This window comes from Ischnura elegans, chromosome 4 (genome assembly GCF_921293095.1).
Source record: "Ischnura elegans chromosome 4, ioIscEleg1.1, whole genome shotgun sequence".
NCBI classification, from domain to species: domain Eukaryota; kingdom Metazoa; phylum Arthropoda; class Insecta; order Odonata; family Coenagrionidae; genus Ischnura; species Ischnura elegans.
In genome coordinates, this window is record NC_060249.1 from 42,420,166 (window position 1) to 42,429,907 (window position 9,742).

Here is a 9,742-nt window from a genome sequence, read left to right on the forward strand (position 1 = left end):
GAGCCTTTTTTGATAAGTTTTTTGTCCACATCTTTATTCCCAAGCTCTAAATTCTTTGCACAATTAATGCATTATTATTACAGGTCATGTATAGTTTGAGGTGAGTTTCAATCTTAAGAGTCTGGTGTCCAATATTATGAGTACATATTCAACTCACTTTCTGCCTCTATTTCAGTTTGTCTCGTCTATTTCCACTCCAATACAGATCGTCCATATATCCCTTTTGCCGATTCTGAACCTCTTCCCATTTGGCAACAATTCTATTCTCAACCCTTATTTTTAGCATGGCTTGTCCTCTTTTACCCAATGATGAAGACTTCATATTAGCATGCAGTGCACCCAGTTGTCACATATGAAATTTTTTTCTTAAAAAATGACCCTTTCCACCAAGCCTTAATTTTCTTCTTTGTTTCCATCCGTGATTTCATTTTTTACTTACCTGTACCTCCTCATAACTCCTTTGATGTCTACTGTCTTCCATTTTCTCATCTCTTCCGTTTTCTCAATTATTTCTTACATGATCCCTCCTTTCCTGTTCCTTCTGCATTTTCCTAGCCTTTTAAACCCTACAGTGCACATCATTATTAGCTTTACATTATGGTTTTAATCCGCATCTGCTTGAGGTTAGCAGCCTAAATTTTCCTGAGTTCTTTAACCCCTGTCTTGCCATTAGATAATCTGTAGGATATATCTCAGTGCCCTTTAGACTCTTCCATGCATTCCTGAACCTATAATGATGTCTGAACAATTTTTTGTTTGAATTTACTAGTTCCTGTCACAAAATTCTATGGCATTCTCTCAATGGTTGTTTCTCATTCCTTATCCTTATTGCATAATTTCACTGCCATTCCTTCCTCTTTTATTGCAGTTTTTGACCTGAAATCATTCCTATATTATCATACTTGGAGTATTTCTTATAGCTGTTCTCATACCTAATCTACTTCTCCAATTAATAAGTGATTGTCAGTACACACTTGAACCAAAACAAGTTTATTGGGATGAGCTTCAGTTTTCACCACCAGAAATTTATCACTTATTTGATACATATGTATCTACTGTCTTATTCCACATTTTCCCATTATAAACCAAAACCACCCTCGTTGACTGCCCTCCTTACAGTTAAATATCAGCTTATAACCAAAATTCTAGTAGATTCTAGTAGACTAAATTCTAATTCTAGATCCTCCTTCCATATGACCTCGCATAGTCTCAAAATGTATACATATTCTCCCTTTCTATGTTCATAGTTTGGCATTTGCTACCCTACTTACCCTCATCATTCTCCGAAAATGTCATGTTTCTGTAATCATTAATCAGTAAAGTCTGTTTTCTTCTTCTCCATTTTTTTGTCTTCTCTTCATCTATGGATGCTGATAAGTTTTTACGGGGAATTGGCATGATGAAGACCACAAGGGCCTTCTAGTCCTTGCTGTCCTAAACCATATCTCCTCCAAGGACGAGGTCCCCTTGAATGAGTTTCTGAGGCATATAACTGTTCTCAAGAAAGATTTTAGCAGTTGGTAGGGCTTCCCATGTCCATTCCAACTGTGTTTTTCACATGATGCAATGATGAGGACTATCTATTATTTGCCTCTTACCTTATGACCTACTTGAAATTGAGACTCCATCTCTTGTTTACTCTAGCTCCAACTCTAGCTAATTAACATTCATATTGATACTTATTATTCTTTTATATAAACATGAGATACGAAGCATGATGATACCAGAGAAACGGAATCCACACTAAATACACCAGAACTACTTGCATCACTACAGAAAATCCACCAAATCAGACTAGTTTCATCTTCTGAGTAAGTGGAAGGGCACCAAAATTTATCATTTTTTTGCTATTGAAGTATGTAATGAGGAAAAGCATTAGTGTCAGTTGTTATCCAAACCTTGATAATGGGCTTGAAAATGAAGGGGTTGGCAGTTAACTTATGAGATACATATGTATATGTTTGTAAATATAATCCTAATTTTTGGCTTATTGGAAGTGATCTATCAGCTAAGGTGAGTTTAAAGGGAAGTAGCAATGCAAATTCTAATATTTTATTGCTATGGTTCTAATCCTATCATTCACTTTCTGCCTTTGAATCAGAAATCACCCAATGTGCCTAACCATATCAGTGAAGCCATTCCTCTTTCTAATATTTGTGTTTAGCCCTCTATAAGTGAATAAACCACCCTTTCTTTATGGAGTAAAAGGTGGAGATTTAAGTGCCAATAAAATTTTAACCATTCATGGCTTCTGATTGTAATATGTAAAAATAAATAAATATTAATCCATCTGTTGTGACTCTGCAGCTGGGTCTGGAAGAACATGAAAATGTAGAAACATGGTAGCCTTGAAAATTTTGGGGTGGGCAGGAATGTGTTTTGGATGGATTCAGTGGGTGAGGAATGCATTTCAGGAGGAGTTCATTGAGACCTCAGAACATATCTTTCAAACATTTCGAGGGAGATTTGAACACCTAAACTTCCTGTATCCTTGAGAACATGTTTACTCTACGTAACAAGACTGAGGGCATGGATATATAAAAGAGATATGTTTATAGCAGTGAAAAGATAAGCCATATGGCTTAGATATCTTTTACTCTTTTTACGGTTTTCTATATACCACTTTTATTTACATTCTCTAGAAGTGTTCCCCCCTTTCCCAACCCCTTGATAATTTCCAATTTTTCTACCTCTTCGAAAATCCACCTTTTTTCTCTTTTCCCATTGCTCTCATGACTCAAACATACCTGTTATGCTATTCCTTTGCTGTTTAGTTTTGTTATGCTTTATTGAAGACCTGTGATGTAAATATATATATAAAGATGTTGATCCAGGCCCTGGCTTATTGTTAATAGTCGCTGAAATATATTGACAAATTTTTCTAATGAAACACGTATGATTTAGTTTTAATTTTGAAAATCATGGCTGGTGATAATTTTGATGATTGAATTAAATTTAAATTTTGTAGTTCCTATATTACTTCCTATTGTTTATGCCTCTTTTTAATTCTGTTTTTAAAATTGTAAAAGTAGCATATTTTTTAGGCTTAAAGCCAATGCCTTAAATGTCAGAGAGTGAAATGTTTTCACATTGAAGTCATCAGGTCTTTCTATTGAGACATGTCTTTCACTATTCAGGAAAATAAATTCTCATTGAATGCCCAAGAGTTGGAAACATTTGCTAAAAGAGGTGCTTGTTTGGAAATGGGAAGTTGTAGTGTGACTCATTCTTCAGAAATACCTGAAGATCTGTTTCATCCACTGGTTACCCTGCAATCCTCATCAAATGATGTGAAGGATCTTAGGGCACTAGCTATTGACCTGAAAAAGACTACCTACATGTATTGAGAGGGTGTTAATGTTAGTCTTGTTTTTTTATTATGTGCCTTTGTCCTTCATTATAAATCAATCCCAAGCCCTATCCTCTATGTCATGTATTTTTTTAATCTTATGTGGAACTATAGTGTGGTTCAAAAATAGTATTATCTGTGCCACACTAAAAGATATCTTATTTCGATTTAATTCTTCTTCAGGGGGGGAATATAAAGCAATTGTTATCTGTTTAAGATAGTCTCCCTAACCTTGCAGTGCCATTGCATCTGGTCTCATGATAGCGCTCCCCATTCATTGAAACAAAAACAGGTTAATGGGCTTATCATTGTTTTGAAAGTTGCCGATTTTCCTTGTATTGACTACAAGCTACAACAATGAATGAATGTTTCCCTGTCAGTATACAAAATTAAGTAGTTACATTTTGGCACTTGCTTCTTCACCTATTTTTACTATCAATCGTTTTGGATGTTGTAGTAAGCATAGAGACCTATCGATTGTGTGTTTTCATTTTTCTGTTATTTTTTATAATAAAATCAGAAATTACGTTTTGAAATATCAAAATAAAATATCACAGCATTTTTCCACTGTTATTCTAATACGTACGACACGTTTCGGCCTACAGAGCCATCATCTGGTACAAGACATCACAGTAAATGAGAACATTGCATTTATACATTGGAGGAAGAGGTGGGGGAGAATTAGACAAGTTTGAGGAAGGGGTGGGAAACAGACGTACAGTGTGGAGACAGTGAGAAAACAGACAACTAAACAGACAAATAAATTCAATGTGTCGAACTAACATTATACTGAATCTGTTGAATTTATTAGAAATTACGTTTGCCCTCAAGGCCTTATTGTCCATCAAGGCCAATCCTATTATAAAACAGAATAGTGAAGACAGTTAAGGCCCTGTTTTTTTCGGAAAAACGTCCCTCTTTAGCGAGCTTATATCTCGGAGCGAGTGTGAGGGAAGGGGGAATGGCGAGGGTTAGGTGGGTGATGGAGTTCGAAGACCCCTCTGCTCAAGTAACGGGCGTTAAATTCATTACTGCTTGCTGCGCCACCCCGCCCAAAAAAGAAGAGAGTGAGACGTTTCAGCCTCGCCCCCTCTCCGACCCCCTCTCCATATCATCCCTCTCTGCTCCATTAAGGCCCTGGCTGTTTCATCACAGGACCCAGCCCAGCCATCTCGGCAGCCGTAATTCTCAATTTACTCCGGCGGAAAAAAAAAACCCTCCCCCTCCTATTTTTATTCGCTCCTTCTAAATCTTAAACTCGCTACGTGCCCAATTTTCTCTCAGTTTTCACTTTCTTCGGATTGGCTAATGCTCGTGAGGTCCTCGCCGCCTCGTTGGACGAACCGCCATTCAATCTTCGATTAAAGCCTCCGTGGCTATTGGGTTCGCGTATAAACTTTCTAACGCGTCGCCTTGAAGACTCCGTCGGCCGTCCAGAACTACCTCGCATATTCTTTCCGAAAATGTATTCTTTGGGGGTCATAAAAATCGGCCTTCAACTCTGTTAGTCGTATGCTCAGGGAAATCAATAAGTTGAAGGCCGTAAAAGCTTTAGGAATATCGGAATGGAGATCGGAAGGTACACACGACTTAGATTCGCCTTGAAAATATTGTTTTGAGAAAACTTTAAAATTATTTTCATTTTTTATGCCTGTCATTTTAATTAAGATATCTAATTGTTAAATCGCTTATTGGATTGAGAATCGATTATGTTTTCCTGTTAACATTGCTACAAGATGGCCTGCTATTGTATTTCTTTACTAGAAAATAGCAAGTTATGGTTCATTGTGGAAGGCAGGTCATAATGACGAAATTTTACCTTCTACAATAAAGCCTCGCGTATGAATTATGGCGTCTCCCAATTCTCTTCTGACTGCGCCAGTATCCATTCACCCTCTCGGTCCATACTTTGAATTCCGGTAGCTGAGTATTTTGCTTCCTAGATCTTCATTCTTAATAGATTCAGTCTTATCGATTAAAGGGTTACGAATTGTACTTCTACCCCTGTACTTATAGACGTTATATTGAACTGGAAGAGAAGCGGAAATGCTCTGTTCAATTTTTTAGTGTGAGGAGTTAAATTATTATTGGCTTTTAAATTACGTAACTCAAATTTTGGGGTGCTAACTAAGCTGATGTTGTTTTTATTAGCGAGTTTCATTTCTGTCCCCTTCGCTTGGTAGCCACGTAGCCAGAAAGCCGCTGCGAGGGGGAGCTCCGATTGTATGCGTGTTGCGCATACTGATATTTAGTAGTCAATTTGCTGGTGGGCAAGAATCAGATGTACCGTGGATAGTCGCCACTAGGGAACACACTTCGGGGGTCTGATGCTCCCGAACGTGCCTTTCGTGTGGGTCATCGTGTTCTTTTTTCTTTCCGTGACATCCCGCAAGTATGACGGATGGAATTCCCGGCGTCATCCCTTCAATAAGAGATATAGTGCAAATCACCTATATTCACGCGTCCTTCTGTATCTTGATGCCCTGGAGAATTGTTCGTGCATCCGTCGCTTCCGCTTCAGTTTAGTATGCATCCTTTGTGATGAAAGCCGTATTTTGACAGATTTTTTTTCTGGACTCTGAATGCAGTCCATGATAAAGACACAAATGGTAATTTCCACACTATTTGTTGATGAAATCTTCACGGGAAATCAGCCGGGTAATGATGGTCATTGCTGCCAACGTTTCGACAGCCTTCTCTGCCATCGTCTTCAGGGCGAATGATGGACCTGGTTATTGCCGGGCTTATATACACCGTGGGGAGGTCAGGTCGTCTGTGATTGGTCAGTTTTTTTTTAGAGTTCTTTCCTCCTCTCAGCTTACCCATTCTTTTTACCATTGGGTTCCACGATTTGCTGAGGTTGAAACCCGCGTCCCTATTCATTTTATTATTTGTGATTCGTATTTCGATAGCTTCTTTTGTAAGGCGGTCCCAATATCCCTTTGCCTTGCAGAGGATTTTTGTTTCATTGAACTTGATGGTGTGATTGTTTTTAATGCAGTGGTCGGCTACGGCAGATTTCTCTGGGTATCCAAGTCTAATGCACCGCTTATGTTCTGATATCCTGGTTTCAATTGCGGTTTCAATTCCATCATTCGCCCTGAAGGAAGGCCATCGAAACGTTGGCAGCAATGACCATCATTACCCGGCTGATTTCCCGTGAAGATTTCATCAACAGCATTCGCCGGGAAAGCACCAAATCCTTCTCCACACTATTTAATTGAACACTTAACGACCGACCATGGTTTCGACACTTTGAGTCATAATCAAGGTTATGGTCGCCCATGGTTAAGTGTTAAATAGTGTGGAAATTACCATTTGTGTTTTTATCATGGATATAGCAATATTCCACAATATCAATCCTGAAACGATTTTATACGTTCTGAATGCAATATCTACTACCATTAACACACATTACTATTTGCTTTATTGATCTGTTAGATGGCAATGCTATTTTCTGTGAACACATCCGTCATTATGATATTTAAAAAAGATGAATAACCCTTGTTGATCGGTAGGAGTTTATTTTTACCTCAGTTGTATTCGGCCGTTTGAGATGAAAATAATTTGAAGCCCTAAACTTTTTCTGTATCTTGAATTTTTGTGATTATTAATGCGTCGTAAGTTTATGACATCCATAGAGATTTTATTTTTCGATCTAATGAGCCGAGATTATCATGCGGGCGTTTAAATTACGTTCAGATCATTAAACCTTTAAAGAAAGCCATTCTTTTCGGAGAACCCCTTTGTGCTTATGAATGAAAAGAGAATACTGCTGACATAAGAGAAGGGAAAATTCCTGTGATTCGTTCCCATAGTTCTTTTTTTTTAAGAGATAACGGATTTTGAAGGAGACAAAGAGGAGGAAGGAAGTAAAAAAAAGAAATGTGGACCGAGGAATGTTTCTTGAGGGATTTGGTGTCATGCGGGTTGGCGGAATCGCAGGCGCCATTCTCTCTTCCCGTCACTCTTTCGCCCACCTATTCGGGAATAGAGAAGTTTGCGGTGAAGGCGGTTTTTCGGTGGATTGAGCGACGTTGAATCCTTGTGCACGACGTCGGTGTTAAGGATGCGGAAAAGACATCAGTGCGAGCGGAGGAGAACTTCTGCGGGAATTGTTGGGGTGTGTACGGATGGGAAGTGGGGAGGGTGGGTGAAACTTCCGTGAATAAGTTGGATATGGGGCGGAAGGAAGGATGGGGATTGGATGTGTTCTGCCGGCTGGGAAGCAAAAGAGAGAAAAGCGCCTCTGCTGGTGGGAACAGATAAGGGAGATTGTTGAAACAAATGGGGAATGAGTAGTCAAAAGGCGCTAGGCAACGAGCGCAGTCGCGGATGTATTTTCGAGGGATACACCCCCAGAGCCCTTTAATAGGAGGCTGGGGTTAGTCCTTTATAATAGATCTTAATGAAAATAATTTTTAAACTGTGTGATTAAGCCTTTATCTTTTTCATGTCATACTTATGAATGTTTGGTCAACGAATTTTTTAATTGATAATTTTAATTTCACCTTTTATTGTAAGAACTATCAGGATTAAAGAAAATTTGCTCATACCTACATTTTTAAAAATATTTTTGTGTTTTATGTAGCCAAATGCAATGGTTAGTATTCTAATACATTCTCCTTTTTTAAAATTTCCATTTAAGCCTAGTGATCATTGTTTGAAAATTTTCAACGAATCTTTTTTAAATCTCCCGCTATTTATAGTCGTTTTCTGGTTGCTGGGAAATGTTAGCGAATTTTCAAGGACAGAGGATATCCCCACGGAAGAAATATTGCTGATCTCGCTCAAATTTTTATGAAGGGGTTTTTGGTGTGGAAAATCGTTTTAACTCCACCCATGTAAGAGGTCGCATCGATCGGAGAGACTTCCTTGGATTGGCATTCTAAGCGTGCCGCGGAATATATTCTGCGTATAGCGCCATAAAATCAGCTTTTTTTTCTTGATCCGACGTTTATCATTACCTTACGCAAAGAATATCAAAATTCAACTCCGTTGAACGTGAGGAAGTGGTTAATGGAACGTCAATATACTGGTGACGAGATAGTGTTTTTGAATCAGTATATGGAAAGTAGATCAGTATACTGGGGTAAGAATTTAAGATACATTTACTTTTATAATATTTTATATAAATTTCAATGAATCGTGTTGGAATTGGGCTGGTAACATGTGGCAGTAGGAGGACTGGCTCAGCTCATGATTATAATCAATCAAATCGTTATGATCAATGGTTTTGTTCTTTTCCTGTTACCCCCTCATGACCCCTTTGTTATGTGGAGGCTTACCAGAGCTTATTTCGCCAGAAGGCATTCTCTAATACTGAATCCCGTGACTTTCTTCGAGAGCAGCGTGATACTGAGCCCAGAATTGTGTCCGCCATTCCAAAGTTACTTCTGGAAAAGAGGAAGCTGCCCTTTTTTGTGCATTTATCTATTCTCGAGGGCCTGATAATGAGAATATCAATCGATTTTTAAGCTTGATTTTCACCGTAAACGGAGGAAAGCAGAATTTATTTTACCCCGTTAAATAGTGAGTAATTACTTAGTTGTGATTCACTGGAATTTTTAAATTTACTAGGGATACAAGAGTTAATTTTGCAGCAAATGCAGAATATATTTTACATTCAGTGCCTTAACATAGATTTCGTTGTTCTTGATGTGACATTTGTCTTTGTCTTTTGCAAAGAATGTCGATATCAATCGATCTTCAACTTGGGTGGGTGATGGTTAAGGTAGTTATCTACTCTTTATGATTTTCCCGTGGTAGAGTTTTCAATGAGAGTACGATTGGTCTCAATAAATATGCTTCGTAGCACTTGAGTGTGGGATCAGGAGAAATATTTATCCTTTATTTCATTCCTTAATATTATATTTGACGGCTGGGTATGAGGGTAACTTTTTATCTTATTATTATTGTGAGGTGTTGATAGATATGGGTGCATTTCCTATCGCATGGGCTTTTTCGGTAGAAATTTCTCTCGTTGGGTTGTTAGTAATGTCTTTATGACCAGCACTTCACTTGTATATTAATCGACCCTAATGATATCGTGTATGAAAATTTCTCTCACTTAAAATCAGGGAGAAGTCTGTGTGTCCTCTATATTTCTTCCATGGGCAGATTATATGGTACGAAGCTGATTTCAGGCTGAATGAAATACTAGAAGAATATTTTCCCAGGTTATAATGTAGTGTTTTGTTCTTCATCCATTAATAATTACACTTATTTTTGGCCTTTCATTTTGACGGTAAAGGAAAGAGTAAGATCACTGCCGCTTTCTGGTTGCATATATATTTATGTATTTTAACCCAAATGGTACTTCTTCTTACGCAAATATTGCGTCCATTTCCAGAAAAATGAATAGGAATTCCTTAGTACATATCAAAATAGCTA